This window comes from Pteropus medius, unplaced genomic scaffold (genome assembly GCF_902729225.1).
Source record: "Pteropus medius unplaced genomic scaffold, Ma_sr-lr_union100, whole genome shotgun sequence".
NCBI lineage: Eukaryota > Metazoa > Chordata > Mammalia > Chiroptera > Pteropodidae > Pteropus > Pteropus medius.
This window is the reverse complement of record NW_024351073.1, coordinates 2,832,792-2,852,485: the sequence shown is the minus strand read 5'-3', so window position 1 is coordinate 2,852,485 and position 19,694 is coordinate 2,832,792. Positions and strand designations below refer to the sequence as shown.

At 39.0% G+C, this 19,694-nt stretch overlaps 1 long non-coding RNA gene and 1 pseudogene across 8 annotated transcripts in view; both read right to left on the bottom strand.

Moving 5' to 3' along the window:
- Positions 1–19,694, bottom strand: part of LOC120586172 (uncharacterized) — a 196,261-nt gene that overhangs the window by 17,575 nt on the left and 158,992 nt on the right. For 5 of the 8 annotated variants that reach the window (XR_005648618.1, XR_005648616.1, XR_005648621.1 and 2 more), the window contains one exon: positions 751–861. The exons of 1 other annotated variant lie outside the window; for it this stretch is intronic. This is a non-coding gene — a long non-coding RNA (uncharacterized LOC120586172). Of the gene's footprint in view, positions 1–724; positions 862–19,694 lie in introns of all 8 variants that reach the window. 2 more of the 8 variants (XR_005648617.1, XR_005648620.1) reach the window with 1 other exon arrangement.
- LOC120586327 (uncharacterized) lies at positions 13,249–13,367 on the bottom strand (annotated as a pseudogene).

Here is a 19,694-nt window from a genome sequence, read left to right as displayed (position 1 = left end):
AATGGTTCTCCTTAATAGTCCAATCTAAATGTGACATTTTAGTGGCATTTGAGTTCCCTTCCGATCCTTCTATACGCCTTCCTCCTTCTCCCAGCTCCAGTCAAAGTTCAACCAATGTCTTCCTTTTTGAAGAGTCTGCATGTGATCCCTACCTCCTAGCTGCCTTAATCCAGAGCCTTAGTATGACCAGCGGAGGTCTCTCCCACCACCCATGCTGGCTCAGAGTCATAGTCACTATGACTGTTTTTAGGGTTTTTCTTGCTGCCTTGTCCAAAATACCCATCTCTACCAATGTCTTCACCAGAACAGCCATACTTGCCCTCCTTTGCCAATAATTACAAAAGCCATATGCTTCTAATCACACCAAATTCTTCATTACGGTTTCTGCTCTTATCTCTGGGCTATGTCAACTGGGGCAATTTTGTCCCACACTTACCACCTCCGGAGTCATTTGGCAATGTCTGGAAACTTTTTTTGGTTGTCACAACTGGGGAGAGGAGTACTATTGTTATCTAGTGGGTAGAAGCCAGGATACTGCTAAACATCTTACAATGCACAGTTCAGCCCCTCACAATGGAGAAGTAACTGGCCCCAAATGTCAATAGAGCCGACAGAGGCTGAAACACCCTTCCCTGGGAGACAGTAGAGGCTTTTATTTTCTTTCTGTACCTTGGGCAGAAAGACAAAAACAAAACAAAACAAAATCTGTCCTCCAGGCACATACCTGGAGCCTGCTGTTCTTTTTCTCACCTCTCAGCTCACGATTGGAGAAAACAAGCAGGATCTTGTAGAACCAGCCTTTCCATTCCCCTTGTGGGGCCTTCTTCTACATAGGCAGGGGCTGGGATAGAGGGCCTCCATCTGGGCAGAAGAATTCATTCAGATAATTGGTTTTCAACCCTGGCTGCACCTCAAGTTCAAGTCATTTCAAATATTTTAAATATTTAGAATACAGATACTCAGCATTCAAATTAAATTAGTCTGAGATAAGGTCTTGGTGATATTTTTCAGAAACTTTCCAGATAATCCTTGTGCAGTCAGAGCTAATAACCCCCTGGACTGGCAGCCTGTTCAGTAGGGGGAGGACAGACCTCCCTAAAGAGCTAGAGGAAATTATTTACTCTTCTGGGACCCTTTAGCACTAACAGGACTCGACCTTCCAGGAGGAGGGAGGCCTCTTAACTGTAAGGTCAGCCTGGGTCATCTGGGCAAATTCAGGTTATTATAGTCTTTCTATATCTCAAACTGGAGATTACATTAATTTTAAATATTTATCAAAATCAGGAAATGAGGGTAAATCAAAGGTTAAAAGTTGTCTTCATAATTAAGCACTCTCTGCTAAGCTATTTGAATGTTTATTTTTCCTCTTTTAAAAAGATAAAATAATGCTAAACTAAAGTTTTGAGATAAATTATGGTTTATGAAAAATAATGAGATAGTCTCATAAATCACAAACTTTGTCTCTATGAAATATGACTGGTCTAATTCTGTACATTTCCTGTTTCAATAGAATGGACTCTACAAGACAAATTAATTTAGCATTAACCTTAGAATCATTACTCTGGTTTCACTGATGAAACCGATAAAATAAAAATACTTCTTAATGCTGAGCAATCACATTAAATAATCTATAATGTACGTAAATCATATCTAATTTCTGTTTCTTTTCTTATTCTTCTTCAGTCACATACTCAGCATTCTATAGCAAAATAAACATTGGACCCCAAGCTGAGGAGCCTGAAATCCAGTTCATGCCATGGTATAACTTTAGCAAGTCACTTAACTTCTCCAGACTGTTTCCTTGTCAGGAATGTGATGGTGTCACCAGGTGATATGTAAAATTCTTTTCAAATTTAAATTAGCAAGAAAGCAGATTACAAGCTTGGCAACCCTAAATAACAATGAAGCACCTGGTTTACTGCCTTGGCACATGGTGTGGAAACATGGTATATGTCAATCAACAAAAATGTATTGAGTACTCTTTTTACAAAAAACAAAAAACAAACAAAAAAACGTGGGGCATTGCTATGGAGAATTCAAAGAAATAGTAATTACATCTCCATGGTTTTACTATCAATAAGATTATAACTTAGTTGGAGAAATACAGTTACACTCAGAAGTGCCGGTTGGTATTTCATTAAATCAGTGAACATTTTTTGGAAACTTAATGCATGAGTTAGATCTTAACATAACAGATATCATAGATAACAGTGCTGATAGGTTTAGGGGGAAGTTGTGGTTTTTCTCCCTTTACATAAGCTACAGTAACACACTACTTTAACATTTCAGTTAGTGGCATGGTGTTTCCTCCAGTCTCAGGTATCTTTCAAGTATCTAACTTACTACTGTGGAAATAACATTTGTTTACCTCATTCTTGGATAATTCTAAAAATTTTCTATCATCTGCTTCTCCAGTTGAGATGATCACCTTTGTTGTGTTCCATTTAATGTTTCTAAGTTGAGAGCGGGTGGTCATCAACAATTTGATAGCTAACTTAATTAAATATGCATTAATTGACTTAGTATGATATGTGCATCTCAAGCACTATGTTAAATGCTAGCAATACAGAGTAAATATTATGTATAACTTGCCTATGTAGTTCATAGTCAAGATGGGAAAAATACATAGAAATAATTAAATTGTGGTACACTGAGATAAACATACAATAAGGTCTGTTCAATGTTCAAAGGTAGCTCATTCATTCATTCATTCATTCATTTAACAAATATGTATTTAGTGCCTTTTTCCTCCAGTCACTGTCCAAGTTGTATAATATACACTAGGGCGAAAAGAAAACCAAACTAGACATGATCTCTAATCTTACAGAAACTGCAGATTAATGGAATAGACAACAAACAACTGAACAAACAGAACAAACAAAAAGAGCATGTAATTTCCAAAAATGCTAAGTTCTACAGACAAACAGAGTGCGTTGCTAGTGTCAGGGCTGGGCCTACACTCTTGAAGTGGACTGGGAAGTTTTCTCAGATGTCTTGACTGAGATTTGAAGAACAAAAGAGCCCATAATGCAAAGAACAGAGGTCAGGTCAGAGGGCACAGCATGGACTGAGGCTCAGAGATGGGAATGAGCATGGTGTATCGGAGGGACTACACTGGGCCCTGTGGTTAAAGAAGAGAGTGGGGGAGATGAGACTGGAGGAGGACCATGCAGGCCTTTGTGGACCACCATAAAGAACTTTATATAAAGCCCAATGAGAAGCCATTGAAGGATATTAAATTGGGGATGGCGATGATCCATTTAGGTTTTAGAAGATTATTCTTGGTGCTCAACAGAGACTGTATGAGAGTGGAACAGGTGGTTATGGGGAGATCATATAGGAGGTCGAGGTGACCTGGACTGGGTTTGGTGGCAGTGGGTGTACAAACAAAATATGGCCGGATCTGAGGTTTCTGTTAGAGAAAGAAACAATAGGACTGTGATGGATGCTGTGGGAGTGAGAGAAAGAGAAGACCCACATGAAGGTGTCAAGGAGGCCACTGCACACGCAAGCCTGCATCTTGAGGAAGAATACAGGGCTGGGGACAAAAATGAGCCAGCCTCTGGCAACTGCATGGTATCAAAGGATAGGAAAAGATTAAGTCACTCATGGAATGAAAAAGAGAAGGAGGTCTGTCCTGAGTAATGTCACCATTCCCAGGAGCTAAACAATGTGCTATGTTCAAGATCTCGTAAAGGATTTCATATAACTTGCATATAAAAAGCAACATGGTATGAATGAGTTGGTCAGGATATAGCACTAATAGTGTTCTGATTTCATAAGCAGAAAGATCAGAAAGTTAAAAAGCTCCATGATACATACGGGAGGAAGTTCGGCAGATTTCTTGGGAAGCTAAAGAAATATAGCTTCAGGCTCTTTCACTAGCATGGGCTCTTTACAAGGCTTTGGATATAATTTTATATTTGTCATTTAGTACTTTTTTTTTTCTAGACAGCCTCCAAATTATATAAGTTCAGGTGTCACTAATTTGGCTCTGCCCCTGGTGGGGAAAATTAAGAAACAAAACATACGATCAAAAACCACCAGTGACCTGACAGTGTGGTTGCTGATGGGTCCTTTTTATACTAACTCCGTGCTGGGTCAACTAAAAGTTGTGGGCAAAGACGTTCTTTGAAGAAAAACTTTCTCGTTTAAAGCTACTTCTTGATCTATTCACATGTACCTTAAGCAGAAGCATGGTGACAACACCGTGTGGGACAAGGTCGAGGCTGGGAAAGGACAAGGTCAAGGCTGGGAAAATGGAGTTGAGCCATGGGCCTCAATGTGGCCTCCAGAACACCTTGTGGGCAACTCGTGGAATGGACCGACCTGGGCAACCAAGAGAACATCTTGTTCTTCAAACCCAAAAAGTTTGAAAAAGGGGAGAAAGAGTGAAAATGAATAGACTGGCTACACGATTTTCAGGGCCCAGTGCAAAATGGAAATATAAGTGGGACTCTTGTTCCAAAAGTATTTAAAAATTTCAAGATAACGACAGCAGAGCATAAAACCAAGAGCCGGGACCCTTCTAAGCAGGGGGCTCTATTTGGCTCCACAGGTCACACACCCATGAAGTCAGCCCAGGCGATAGAAGAAAGCTTGGGGGCAGGATTCTCACATTTACTGGGGATGTCCTATGGCACTGACATAGGGCGAGACATTCGCAATTCATTTTACCTCCATAAAAACTCTGCGAGAGAAATATTATTATTGACATTTCACGAGTGAGAAAAAGTCTCAAAAAGGTTAATTATACAAACACACTCAGGGAGTACATTTGTATGTGCTGAAGGGAAGGAAGAGAAGAGATCAGAAGTCATTGCCCAAGTTTGGTCAGAACCAGAAACATCTGGACTTCTGTCATTCAGCTCACTTAGCAAAGCCGAGATGCCAAAATGGCTTGATTACTATTGCTGCAAACCACCACCAAGGCAATAAAATAGGAAATTGAGAATGCTATCATCTTTTACTATTTTCTTGAACAATTTAGCTTTGTCCTACTGCAAGGAGGCTATCATGCCAACAAAAGCAGACACATTTGCTTTTGTGAAAGTTTCCAGACTTTTGGGTTTTGAATTTAGCTACCTCTGGGTGGCATAGGGTTAAATGACTACTGCTTTATTTGCAATTTATTTATATTAAAAGTGAAAGGTCAAATTCACACAGGGTGAAATAAAAGGACTCTTTATAAATATGCAAACAAATGCGGTGTTCACTGCCAAAAATATCCAAACAAACTAAACCGGAGAGAAGAAATATTTCCTCAGCTCAAACAGTACAGTTCTTCTATATGGCCTGTTCGACAGATGAAAGGAAATCCTGAAATTCAAGAGCAAACTCAATCAAATACAAATTTAATGCTGTTCCTTAGGTGACACCAAGTTAAGGGAGAATTACTACTTAGCTGGCTAATTTGAGCACTGTAGACACCCACATTACAAACTGAGGCCAAAAAAAATCTATTAAGGAATTGGAATTTTCTAGTATTTTGCTAACAGTCTTCGGAGTCATTTGAACACTGTTCTAGTGTCACTCATGCTGCTCTATTTACACATATCTAAAAAGCATAATTAAGATTCCCTTTATAGAAAGGAAAATTACTTTATTACTGAGTACAAACATACAGACACGTGCTTATTTATACTTGAACTTCAAACAGGTGTTCTTAGCCTTTATGATGTTTTAGCAAGGTTAGTAACAGTAGGAGCTGCGTACTCCTGAATCCCAGAGATGACAGATGTATGATTTTTAAAGGACATTTGGATCTGAGATGATTATCACCAAGGAGACATGGCCTCGTATCAATACGAGGAACTGGACATGAGCCCATAATGCGCCTGTGCCAACTCTGTGGCCTTAGAAACTGGCGAAACGGGTTTGGTACTTACTTTGATCTACACATATGAAACTCGGGGCTTCCACTGAGGGGAGAGTTTAGAGGACTGTGGTTCTGGTACCTTTTCTGCGAAGGGAGAAGATGGAAACTGGCATCTTTTCTTTCACCCATTCCCCTGTGTAAAAGTAGCAGGCAAGCCTACAAATTCAATTGTTCAATGTAAGAGACCCACAGAAGTATGGAACAGTAGGCAGGACATTATATTAAGTGAAATAAGTCAGGCAGAGAAAGATACATACTGTATGATATCACTTATATGTAAAATCTAAAAAAGCCAACTGATGTAAACAGAGAGTAGAATGGTGGTTACTGGGGACTCAGAGTTGGGGAAAATGAGGCGATGCTGGTCACAGGCACAAATTTACAGTTTTAAGATGAACGTCTTCTGGGAATCTAATATACACCATGGTGACTGTAGTTAACAATACTGTATTATATATTTGAAACTTGGGAAGAGAGTAGATCATAAATGTTTTCACCACAAAAAAAAGAAACGGTAGTTATGTGATACAAAGGCTACCGTATTAGCTAACTCTATAATGGCAACCATTTTACAATACATACCAAATCAAAAGCTTACACAATATTGTATGTAGATTATATCTCAATAAAATTGAAAAAAAAAACCACAGAAAAAAGGAGACTGCAACCTGTTTCCCAAAATGTTTGCACCATTTTGCATTCCTTGGAGCAATGTATGGGAGTTCCTGTTTCTCCACATCCTGGTCAATACTTGACTTAGTCAGTCTTTTTCATTGTAGCCAATCGAACAGGTGTGCTATAGTATCTCATTAAGTTTTAATTTGCCTTTCCTTAATGCTTAAGCAAATTGAGCATCTTTTCATGTGTTTATGTGCCATGCACATATCTTCTTTGATGAAGTATCTGTTAAAATGTTTTGCTCACTTTTTTTTTAATTGGGTCAATTGTTCTTTTTTTATTATCGAGTCAATAATTTTTTATGTATTTTGAGTACAAGTCAGATATATGCTTTGTAAATATTTTCTTCCAATCTATGACTTATCTTTTCATTCTCCTAACAGTATCTTTTGAAGAGCAGAAGTTCTTAAATTGGATGAATTCCAAATGTATCAATCTTTTCTTCTCTTGACTATGGTTTTGGTGTTGTATCTAAGAAATCTGCCCAACCCAAGGCTGTGAAGAATTTCTCTTATGTTTTCTTCAAGAAGTGTTATTGTTTAGGGTTTTTATTTAGGTCTCTGATTCATCAGTGTGTGGTATGAGGTTTTGATTACTATAGTTCAATTGTTTTTTGCATATGAATATCCAATTGTTCCAGCACCATTTGTTGAAAAGACTATCCTTTCTCTAGTGAAATGCCTTTTACCTGCCAAAATCGGTTGCCCATGTTTGTGAGGATCAATTTCAGACTTCCTAGTCTATTCCATGGACCTGTTTGTCTCTCGCTATACCAACATCACAATGTCTTGATTACTGAAGCCTTGTAATAAGTTTTGAAATCAGTTGATAGTTCTCCTACTTTGTTCTTTTTCAAAGTTATTTTGGTTTTGAATTTAATTGGCTCTTCCTTCTTGTTCTAGTTTCTCAGGTGAAAGCAGACGTCATTGATTTGAAACCTTTCTTCTTTTCTAATACATATGTTTTTGTGCTATAAGAATTCCCCTAAGTACTGTGTTAGAGGTAACACATTTTGAAATGGCATTTTAAAATTTTTTTCCATTCAAAATACTTTCTAGTAGTTTTGATTTCTTCTGTGTCCCATGTGTTATTTAGATGCATGTTGTATGCATAGTTTCTAAATATTTGGGGAATTTTCCAAAGATGTTCTTCACTGAAATTTAATTTTAATTTAAACTAATTTAATTCCATTCCACTATAGTCATAGAATATACAAGAATATACCGAGACTTGTTTTATGGCCTAGTATACAGTCTATTGTGGGTAAATGTTCTGTGTGCATTTGAAAAAAGTTGTCTGTTCTGTTGTTAGTTGTTCTATAAATGTCAGTTAGGTCAAGTTAGTTGGTACAGCTATTTATGTCTTCGTGAGGTCTTCTGTCTACTTGTTGTATCAGTTATTGAAAGAGTGATACTGAAATTTTTGGCTAATTTGGATTGATCTATTTCTCCTTGCACTTCTGTCAGTTTTTGCTTCATGTATTTTGATGCTCTCTTATTAGGTGCATACAAATTTAGGATTGTTGTCTTCTTGGTGAATTGATCTTCTAGTATTTATGAAATGACCCTCCTTGTCCCAGGTAACATTCTTTGTTTTAAATCTACTTTGTCTGATATTAATATAGTCACTCCAGTTTTCTTTCAATTAGCATTAATTGTATATCTTTTTACATTCTTTCACTTTTAACCAATTTGTGTCTTTTTATTTAAAGTTGGTTTCTTGAAGGCAACAAATAGTTGAATCTTATTTTTTTATGCAATCTAACAATCTCTGCCTTTTAATTGAGGGTTTAGACTATTTATATTTTAGCCAATTACTGATATGGTTGTGTTTAAATAAATCATCTTATTATTTGTTTTCTATTTGTCCCATATATTCTTTGCTTTTTCCTCCCTCTTATTCTGCCTTTTTTTGAATTAAGGATTTTTTATGATTCCATTTTAGTAATCTTACTTCCTTCGCTGGCTGATTAGCTAAAATTCTTGTTGTTTTAGTGGTTGCTTTAGGTTTTATGCTATGCATCTTTATCACAGTCCAACTTAAAAATATAATACCACTTCACGAATAGTTCATTTCTTCCCTCTTATTCTTTATGTTATTGTTGTCATGCATTTTACTTCTACATATGTTATAAATGCCATACTAAACTGTTAGTTTTTTGTTTAAATCATAAACAATCTTTCTATATGGTTAAAATATGTTTTTATAATCTTAAAATTTTACCCATGTAGTTACAATTTCTAGTTTTCTTCATTCCTTTGTGCAGATGTATATTTCCATCTGGTATCATTTTCCTGCTGCCTGAAGGACTTCGGTTAACACTTCTTATAAAGTTCTGGTCTGCTGATGATAAAGTCTTTCAATTTTTGTATGTCTGGAAAGCATTTGTTTCATTCTGTTTTAGAAGGATAATTTTCATGTTGACAGCTTTTATCCTTCAGAACTTTAAGGTATTGTTCCACTGTCTTCTTGCTTACCTTTTTTCTAAAAAGGAATTTGCTGTCATCTGTGTCTTTGTTAGTACATCTTTTTTTACTCACTGCTTTTAAGATATTCTCCTTGTCACTTATTTAATATAATTTGATTATAATGTGCCTTATTGTGATTTTCATCATTGTTTTTGTGCCTGGAGTTCACTGAATTTCTTGAATCTGTGGCTTTATAGTTTTCATCAAATTTAGAAACCTTTGGGCCATTATCTCTACAAATATTATTTCTATATTAGCTATTTATTGATGTGTAACAAACTTCTCCAAAATTTAGCAGCTGAGAATAGTACACACTTATTACATCACACTTTCTCTGGGTCAGGAATCTGGGCACAGCCTAGCTGAGTGCCTCTGGTTCTGGAACTCTCACGAAGTTGTATTCAACACATTGGGCCAGTAGCTACTGTCAGACCTCAGAAAATCCATTTCCAAACTGACTCACGTGCTTGTTGGCAGCCTCAGTTCCTTGCCAGGGATACATGGCATCTGCCTTCCCCAGAAATAAGAGATCAAAGAGTGAGAAAGAAAGCACTCAAAATAGAAACCAGAGTCTTTTTGTAATCTAATATTAGAAGTTACACTCCATCACTTCTGCCATATTTTCTTCATTAGAAATGAGTCAATATATTCAGTTCACATTGAATAAGTGGTTATTTAAGAAGATCATGAGTACTAGGAGTCAAGAACCACGGTGGGGGGTACATATTAGAGGCTGCCTACCACTTCTGTTCCTCCTTTGGGAACTGCAATTACATATACATTAGGCCACTTGAAGTTGTCACAGCTCATTGATGCTGTTTATTATTTTTTTAATTCACTTTTCTCTCTGTATTTCATTTTGGATAATTTCTCTTGCTATATCTTCAAGTTCATTAATCTTTTATTCTAAAATGTCTAATTAGCTATTAGTCTAAGCCAGTGCATTTTTCATCTCAGACATTATACTTTTCATCTCTAAAAGTTAAATTTGGGTCTTTATTATATCTCCCATGTCTCTACTTAACTTTTAGAGCATATGGAATACAGTTATTATAACCAAGTTAATATCCTTTGCCGTGATTCTTGTGTCAGTTCTGGCTCAGTTCCAATTGATTGCTTTTTCTCCTCTTATTTTCCTGCTTCTAGGTACTTTTTTATTGGATGCCAAACATTGTGAATTTTATCTTGTTGGATGCTGGGTATTTTTGTATTCCTAAAAATATTTTTTAGTTCGTTTAGGAGCAGAGTTAAGTTCATTGGAAACAATTTGATCATTTTAGATATACTTTTAAGATCTTTTAGGTGTGAGTGGAACAACGTTCTGTTCTCCACTACTGAAGCAAGACTTATTTGTGTATCCTACCCAATTCCTCATGAGAATAGGCATTATTTCTGGCTTTATGTGACAGCTGCAAAATGTCATCTCTTATCCTTTTGGGTGGTTCTTTCTCTGGTCTCCAGTCGTTCATCACATGCTTGCACTTATCAGCTAAGTATTTACTCAAAGGAGTATTCTTTCTGAAGTTTTCTCTCTGTAGTTCTCACTTTCTCTTCTCTAGATTCTGTCCTGAGAACTCTAGTGGCCTTGGTCTCCTCCATCTCTCAGCTCTATTTCCTCAATTCAGGGCTTTCTCTGGGTTTCCCTTCCCTGCACTAATACCATAAATTATCTCAAAGCAGGACTCACTTTGAGTTTTTTCTTATCTCACATAGCTCACTAGCCTTTCTTGCCTGATAATCAATGTCTTGAACATCACTGTTTCATGTATTTTTTTAAGTTTTTAGTTGTTTCAAGAGGGAAGGTAATTCTGGTTATGACTGGAAGCAGAAGTCTGGTCTCCAGGCAAAACATTTTGAGTAGACATCAGCAACTTTGCTCAAGTGGCATGCTAAACGTTTTTTTTCTTTCTTTCTTTACAGTGGACAGGGATAAAGGATAAACTCTGATGTATAGGGGGACAGGTTAGGGGAGAAAAAAAGGAAAGATTAGTTTCTTTTTTTTCCTGCAAGTTTAGAAGCTGCTTTTCACAACACCACCCCTATATTATTTTTCTAAAACTCAACTCACATGCTGTCATTGGATTTCTGTCATAGGCTCTCCACCCATGGTTTGAGGCCCACAGATGTTCAAATCTTTTGCTTAGAACCTGAAGCTATGTTAAGGCCAGACTCCGGGTAGTGTCTTAGAAGATAAACTTTCTTGATTCATGTCTATGAAGTTAAATTAAGAAGCTAATTCATCCCTAGTAGTTACACCAAACCATTTGGTGCTATTCACCAGTGGCCATTAATATGTCAGTGGCATCACTGTATAAAACCTATCTTCTGTCTGTGAAAGGAATACTGATTAGTGTGACTACACCAGAATCCAATTAGCTTTTCCTCTTCTCATCTAATTTTTCAAATGTAATTTTGTTAATGTGAATTTTAATAGTGATTTACGGCAACAGCATCCCTTTACCTTCTCATGTAACCAGGTAACTTCTTTTTGAGGTCAAAGTGTAGCAAGAGCTGCCTTGCTCATAATTCTCGTTCTTTTTCATTTCCTGTTATAATATTTTTGTTATATTTTTAATCTTCTACTTTTAATCAAGCTTAACTTCACCCCATTCTCAGGCTGACTTAGTGTACTCTTAATGTCAGATTTTACAAAGCACAAGTTTCCTGGAAAGGCTGTTCTTCATTAGCCGGGAAGGACAGGAAATGTTCATGTCAGCGCTCTGAGAACCATCGTCTCCTAGGCCAGAGGAAGAGAGTTCGCACTAAGTTATGTAACCCAGAGGGTTTATCAAGTGCTTCAGCTGGGGTAGAGGGACAGTATCAGCTCAAAAGCAGCTTGGACATTTCTAAAGGAAGGTGGGGGTAGAGCTTTGATGAGTACATCTGATTAAATATGTTTTCTGCTCTGGAGTTTGTTATGAACCCTGACATTTGTCTTAGTAATATACTGACTTCCACAATCCACATAGATTAAATACCAAACAATTACCAGAAAAATAATATTGCAGTGTGGGAAATGGCACTCCCCCACCGCCTCCATCCCCCATTCCCAGTCTGAAGGAGCCAATGTGCATCCCCAAGCCTCTACTAGAGATTCACTAAAGCATGAGGGAGAAACAGATGTGACAGCCCTGAGCTCCTGAAGCTCCGGGAATTTGAGGCAATGAAGATTGCTGTGGTTGAGAGCAAAGTTTGAGGGCATGACTCCCTGGATTCAAACCTCGATTCTGCTACTTTCTAGCTGTGTGAACTCAAGCAAATTATACAACCTCTTTGTGTCTCAATTTTGCTTTCTTTAAGTTGGAGACCTAATGGTATCTACCTAGGATTGTTGTCCTGTGACAACTCAATTAAAATAAGTTAATATTGAAAACACTTAGACCAGTGCCTGACATATATCGGTGTTAGCTGCTGTTATTATTTTCTTATTAATTGAAATATATTTGACATAAAACATTGTATACACTTAAAGTGTACAACATGTTGATTTGATATATTTACACATTGTAATATGATTGTCATTGTAGGGATAGTTAGCACTCCACCCCATAGCATAATTATTTCTTTTTTTGTGGTGAGAATAATTAAGATCTATCCTCACAGAAAGTTTGATGATTACAATACAATATTGTTGCCTATGTTCACTATAGTGCATTAAATCCTCAGGTCTTGTTTGTCTACTAGTTGCAAGTTTGTACCCTTAAGCAATATCTCCCCATACCTCCATCTCCAACCCTTGATAACCTCCATTCTACTCTTCTGTTTTTACGAATTTGTTTTTTTTCATATTTCACATATAAGTGATATCATATTATATTTATCCGTCTCTGTCTGACTTATATCACTTAGTATAATATCCTTGAGGTCTTACTGAGGATTTAACCAAAGGTTAGATCCATGCTGTTCAATATGACAACTATCAAACTAGGCATATGTAGCTATTAAGTGTTTCAAGTGGGCCTAATGTGACAGAATAATTGAAGTTTAAATATAATTAATTTTAATTAATCAATTTAATTTAAAGTAATACTTGATTCAGTTATTGGAATAATTTTAAGTACAAGAAAAAAAGACCAAAAATATCTCATCGCTATTTTAAAAATATTGATTGCATATTGAAATAATATTTTTAATATATTGGGTTAAATAAAAGATTAAAATTATTTTCACCTTTTTTTAACATTTATTTATTTGTTTGTTTGTTTGTTTGTTTATGGTTTTTTTCGCCTACCACACCCGATCTTCCTAGGTGGTCTCCCATCCAAGTACTAACCAGGCCCAACCCTGCTTTGCTTCCGAGATCAGACAGGATCAAGTGTGTTCAGGGTGGCATGGCCATAGACTTTTCTTACTTTTAAATATGGCCACTGGGACATTTTAAATAATATATGTGACTCACAGCATGTTGACTGTGCTGGTCTAGATTATGAGGGAGCTTATTTGCTCTGCTAAAATGTTTGGACTTTATCCTAAGAGCACTGGGAAAAAATGAGAGCCAATTTACATATTACATATTTACACATCAGAAAATTTACTCTGGCAGCTGTATGGGAAATAGGTTTGAGGAAAATAAAACCAGAGCTATGGAGATCAATTAGTTACAGAAATGTAGGCAAGAGAAAATCGTGGTCTGAATTGTGGATGGCACTGTGGATGGAGGAAGTGGGCATACTGGAGAGGGGGCCTCCCAGTCAGACTGGGCAAGGGGAGCCAGCGTATGTGGCTTGGGAAACTGGATAGATTCTCTGAGATAGAACCTAGAGGACAAGAAGGAGGATACAATTTACCTGTCAGACTAAGTCCCTTTAAGAGAACTACCCCAATTCCTTCAGCTCAGTTAATCACATTCCAGAGGCTCCCACAGCCAAAATATTGCTTTTCAGAGCTACTGACTCTTTTACTCTTTCCCACATCTTCTCCTAAAGTAAGAAGCATGAAATTACGTCCAAATACTGTCTCTTTCTACCTCTCCTTCTAAAAACAATGAAACCCAATCACATCCCAATATTGCCACTGCCACTTGGCGAACACAGTTGACAGTTCTTACTTTGTATTCAAAGTATCACAGAGCTTCCAGAATTCAAAGAGAATATTTTTAAAATGAGGATGAAAGAGAAGAGCCTTCAGAGACATTCCTCCTTAAGAGAAGCAACACAGACTTGGAATCCAGATATACCTGCCCCTGAATCCTCGTTCTGCCTCTTTCTGGTTCTAAGTGCTGGTACATGAAAGACTGGAAATCAGTATCTGCGGAACAGATGAAGTCTAATTAACACCTCCGCCTCGGTTTCCTGATCTGTATAAATGAGACGATTATTTCCATTGTTGTTGTTCTGTGGATAAGATCATCCCATATATAAGGTGTCTGGTACTTAATCGATACTCATTAAATGACAGTATTTATGATTACATCTTGGAGTAAAATTCAAGCAGAGGCGAAACTATTCATGGCACATTTCACATACTGCGCGTGGTCCACTTTGCTTTCAGACTACTATCTGGTATATTTCCAGGGCAGTGGGGACATGGCTGGCATAACTCTCCTAAATTTTGAGGCGATCCTAAACCCAAAACTTTTGTTCTGAGCATAACCTTCAGCCTTCTCTCCAGTAACTCTCCAAGCAAGGCTGTGTGACCACTAACAACACTGCCTTTGTTACTTGTCTTCTTTTCCTTGTCTTGCCTTCCCATCCTCCATGCCTTCTGGGAGAGAAATCTTAGAAACTCAGAATGGTAAAAAGAAGACAGGAGGGATCTGAGCCAGAGCAATGGTTTTGGATCACATACTGATTAACTAAGGTTGGTTGTTCTTGAAATGGAAGCTGACTCTATTGCATATTAGCTGAAAAGATCACCAACCGACCTGCCTTCCTATCCATGCTGAGTGTGTAGTAGCAGTCTTCAAATTTGGCTTAACCAAATATTTATGTATAAAGTACAAAAAGCAGACCGGTCGCTTTTCTCTGTCTTCTAATAACAATGCAATTCTTCTTAACATTTTGTGAAGAACTAACACACTCTCGCCCACTGGGCCGAGAAGGGGATACTGCAGAGCTGCTAATACAGGCTGTGTGGTGGTACTGCAGAGCTGTGATACAGGCTGTGTGGTGGTACTGATGAAATGGCCAAGAAATGGAAAGCCTCTCCAGACCAGAATACTTGGCAGGATAATGTTCCCAGAGAAACAAGGTCCTGAACTTTCGATTCATCAAACCAGTGTTTGCAAAGTGGCTCCACTGTATCCTTCTATGTCTCGTCCAACTGGAGGATACGGTCCTGGTCCTCAAGGACCGCATCATTTGTCAAGACCAACAAAACACACGCTTGAAATAAATAGATGTCAACTGAGCACTTAACTGGGTAACACTGACTTTAAGTGCAAGAAGAATTTCCAGAAAAGGGAATCAGTGTGGGATGATGGTAAAGAGAATGTCTACATGAAGAAGATAAAGGTTAACTGGGGCTATAAAGTATAAGTAAGATTTCAGCACAGGAAGAGACAAAAAAAAAAGACACTGGAAAGTGATAATGTTGATGTGGGGTGGGGAGGAATTCATAGCGAGGAAGTGCTGATAAGTTAAGGTACATGTGATTTGCTCAAAATCTTTGGCCTCACTCTACATTTCACTTAGTCCTCTGCTGGATTTTCCTCTTTGCTCAAGCTGACCTCACAATTCTCTTCTGTTACTCTTAAAATCCTTCTTTTCTTATATCTTGTATTCACTACCCTTACTAATATAGAGACCTAGAATTACTTCTAATGTCTCACATCCAAAGCTGTAGCTTTCAAACCGAAGCAGAGGACCCTTGTGAGCTCCTAGCACAAAGCTGACTGCATGCTCAGTAATTACTGCCCATGGCTGAAACTGAACACATTTCCCTCCACTGCAAACCTCTCAGAGGATCAAAGATTCATCCTGGCATTCTGAAGAAAAGATGTGGGAGACCAAAATGTTGCTAACAATGGTAAAGGAATCCTTTGAGGAGACTGACGCTCTGAAATTGTAGGGTCATTTGATAGCTAGCATTGAAGACTTGTCTATATTTCTCTTTCTTTCCGACTTATTATTTTTTTTTTTTCCTTCAGAATTTTCCATAAATGGGCTCATTTACAAAGAGAAAGCTAAGTTTTGGCTACAACACCTTCACAAAATGAAGGCCTTTTAAAATGCTAGTCTGGATCGAGGTGCGCATCCCACCCCCACCTCCATTCTGTCCCTAAATTACTCACTATAATTTGTTTAGCTTTATTCTACCCCGAGTGTCCAGGCGGTTGGGACCCACAGCCCCGTTGGGCCATGAAGGGGAGGCATCTTTCCTCTCCCCTCCTCTCAGAGGATCTGAGGTGGCTGGCCCTCTGCCTGGCTATGCCAGAAAGTGGCATGACCACCGGGCGACTGTGGTCAGCACAGGAAGAAAATCTCGGGTATTCACAGCTAAACTATGGTTTGAAAAATACTGGGACTGAGGGTTGGCTGTGGAAAGGAGCAAGAATAGAAGCAGAAATGCACTCTTTGACTTTGCTTCTTCCCCAAACAGGTCCTAAAAGAACCATAGAAAGGATCCCAATGTTTGTGGCTGGGCCAGGCAGTCAGCCCTACAGTGAGGGTTAGTGTGGACCCAGTCCAGGGTTTCCTTCTGGGTCTTTCTTAGGGTAAGGTAGGAATTCTCAGCACCTCCTCCCCCACTTGGAAGTAACATCTTTTGACCCTAAGAAAGACCAGCCCCCCCAACCCCGCCCACCCCCCTCAGAGCCCAGGACTTTTGGGTCCAGTCAGGATTTCAGATGCCTCTTCCATTGGAAACAATGTGGCAGCTCTGTGCTGGTTATTTCACGCTCGAGTCACAACAGCCTGTGCCCGTGAGGCCCTCAGAGCTGCATCACCAAGTTGAGCAAAAAAATCTATCCACATTAGTTTGATATGTTTTCTTTCAATTGCTCCTTTTCACAGTGAAACAGGAGGACGTGCTTTCTGTCGCGGGACATGCGTCTGGCTTCTGGATAACTAACTTCCTCCATCCTAACTCACGTGGCCTTGCACAGGCCCCAAGGTCTGGGAAACAGAGATAGGAGGTTTCCACTTTCTGTTCCATTTTTTCTTTAAATCAAATGGGTCTGGACTAGGGCGAACATATTTGTAGAGAAGATTGCACACTGGAATAAGGTCACGTGTGCTATGCTCCTTAGTTATTTTTACTCACTTAGGAATCAGAAAAGCCGAGGAGGCCCTCAGGACATGCAAATTAAAGGTGGCAGCTGAAATGGACATTTTCTGGAGCAGCTCCAACAGGTTGGCACCCTCCAGGCAAAGCATTCAAAAAGAATTGAGGCTGCTCTAACCCAACTGAAGAACACCTAGGGAGAGCAGTTTAAGAGAAAAAGTCCCCTTTTCCTAGGACCACGCTTGCTCACTGTCTTCCAGCGAGAGAATAGGAGGGTGGCTCGCTTTGGAAAGGGCGTTCAATACTGATTTTTCTTCCATGAAGACTGATGTTTAAAGAAAATCCTTTGGCAGGCTCATTGCAATCTTGTTTGTCCCAGAGCAGTTAAACTCTTGATTATAAAAATGCAAGGCAAATGACATGATTGCGGCTCAGTGACTGGGTGCAAATTGGTCTGGGTTGTTTTCTGCGTGAGGAATGCCTTCCCTCCACCCTTCTCTCTCAGTGCAGTCCCACACACAGAGGAGAGTTCATGAAGACAAACACCCTCCCATGTCTCATTTCTCTGTTCTCCAGAGCTTGCTCTGTGTGGACCAGGCTCCGTGAAGGGAGGATTCACATTTGGACAGGAAGGACAAGGTAGAAGCGGGCGGTGAAGGAAGCTGGCTCCCTGGTCCAGGACTGACCAGACTGGTCGGGGCCTCATTTAATTCTGCATAATTTTTGGCTCATACAGAGAGAGTTGGTATTAGACTACACATGAATCTGGGTATGCTTCAGCAATCTCTGAGAGATACAAGGAGGTAGAGTTGAACCTTTCCAGTGTCTGCTTTGAACTGGATGTGCATCCTTAGGGCCAGGCCAAATCTGTTCCAGAAGAGGGTGATTAAATAGGTGTTTAAATCCCAGAGTTGGAATCCTGCCTCTGTCATTTACGAGCCCTGGGTCCTTGGGCAAATCACTCAGCCTGTTTCCCTGCACCAGCTTTCTGTGAAGTTGAAATGAACCAATGAACATAAAGCATCATGTTTGGGACATGAGAGGTGTTTAGTCAATGCAGGCTGTCACTAGAACGTTAGACACAAGAGGGTCAGAGAACGGTAGGAAAGGCCGTTTAATGCACTGTCCGTCTGTCTGTGGCTTCCCAGGAGCCTGAGTTTACCCCAAATCTCTTTCTTGGCTGTGCTCTACTGAAGCCTCTGGTTTCAATCTTTCATCCGCCTGGGCCTGCTATCACCTGCTGCCATTCTCAGGCCAAGTCTTAGTGTTCACCACCCTCTCTTCACAGGCAGCTTAGTATTTTTAATCCTTCTCTCCTCCACGATCCTGCCTTGTTACCTTCCTCAAGAAAACAACACTAAATACTGAAGCATTGAAATGAGGTGGGAGAGTTTCTTCATTCGTTGCAGAGTTATGTTTTAAATCATTGAATGCCTAATCTGTGGATTTCCTAGCCTATATTAATGAGGCAATTTACACATGGATGCTTAGCGTGTTCTGTAAGAGCCAGGTCTAGAATTTAGTCTCCTAACTATGAAAGAAATAGGAGGAAAATAATTCTATCAGGGCCCTGGTAGTAAACAGTGACACACTTGAATTGATTAACGTCGATTCAAGGGCTTGGTGAAAGGACTATTGACAAAAATGTGGGCAGGGTGTAGAGAAACCATAAGGGACAATACAGTAGCCCAGGGAAGTAACAATTGGATAGTTAGCACCCCTCAGCCAAAAATGGCCAGGTGATGGGACTATTACTAGAATGTGGATTCATAAAGCTGTATGGAAGGGGTTGTTTGACAGGAGTGGTGACCTTCAGCTGGGGGATGCATCTAGTCTATGGCAACCTCACAAGAAGAGAATGGGGAGAATAATTTCCTCAGCCAGCCTCACTCTCCTCCTTCCTTTGTATCTCCTGCCTATGCTGAGCTCCCCATGGGCTGAATCTGACCAGAAGCTGGAGGGTATGAGACCCATGTGGTCGTCTCTACTGATTAGCCTTCCTTCTCAGGCAGAAAGAAGGGCAGAACAGACAAAGACAAGACAAGAAGTTTGATGAAGAAATCAATAATACACAAAAGGATTACACTGACCTCGGTAAGTGTAAACTCTAAATATCCCTATCGGTGAGCCCTTACCCTCTCCACCTACAACTTACTAATTCCTACTAATTTCTCTCTCTCTCTCTTTGGAAAAATATTAAATTTCTTCTTTTAAATAAGCTGCAACTCCTTTAGTAATATATTAATGAAACTTACAAATCATAAATAAATATACTAGAGTAGTCTCAATAAACAAAACACTGTATGACAACACTATCAATAAAAATTGCAAAGGGCCTTGCTATAATATTTTCTATATTACATCTCTCCCTCAGAAAAGCTGAGTTGTATAAAGTATACCTATCCCATAACCTTATTCTTTTTAATGCCCCATCTACGAGGGAAGTAGACATTATGCTCCTAGCCACTTAATGCTTTTAGGACATGCTCAGTTTTCTCTTTGTGATC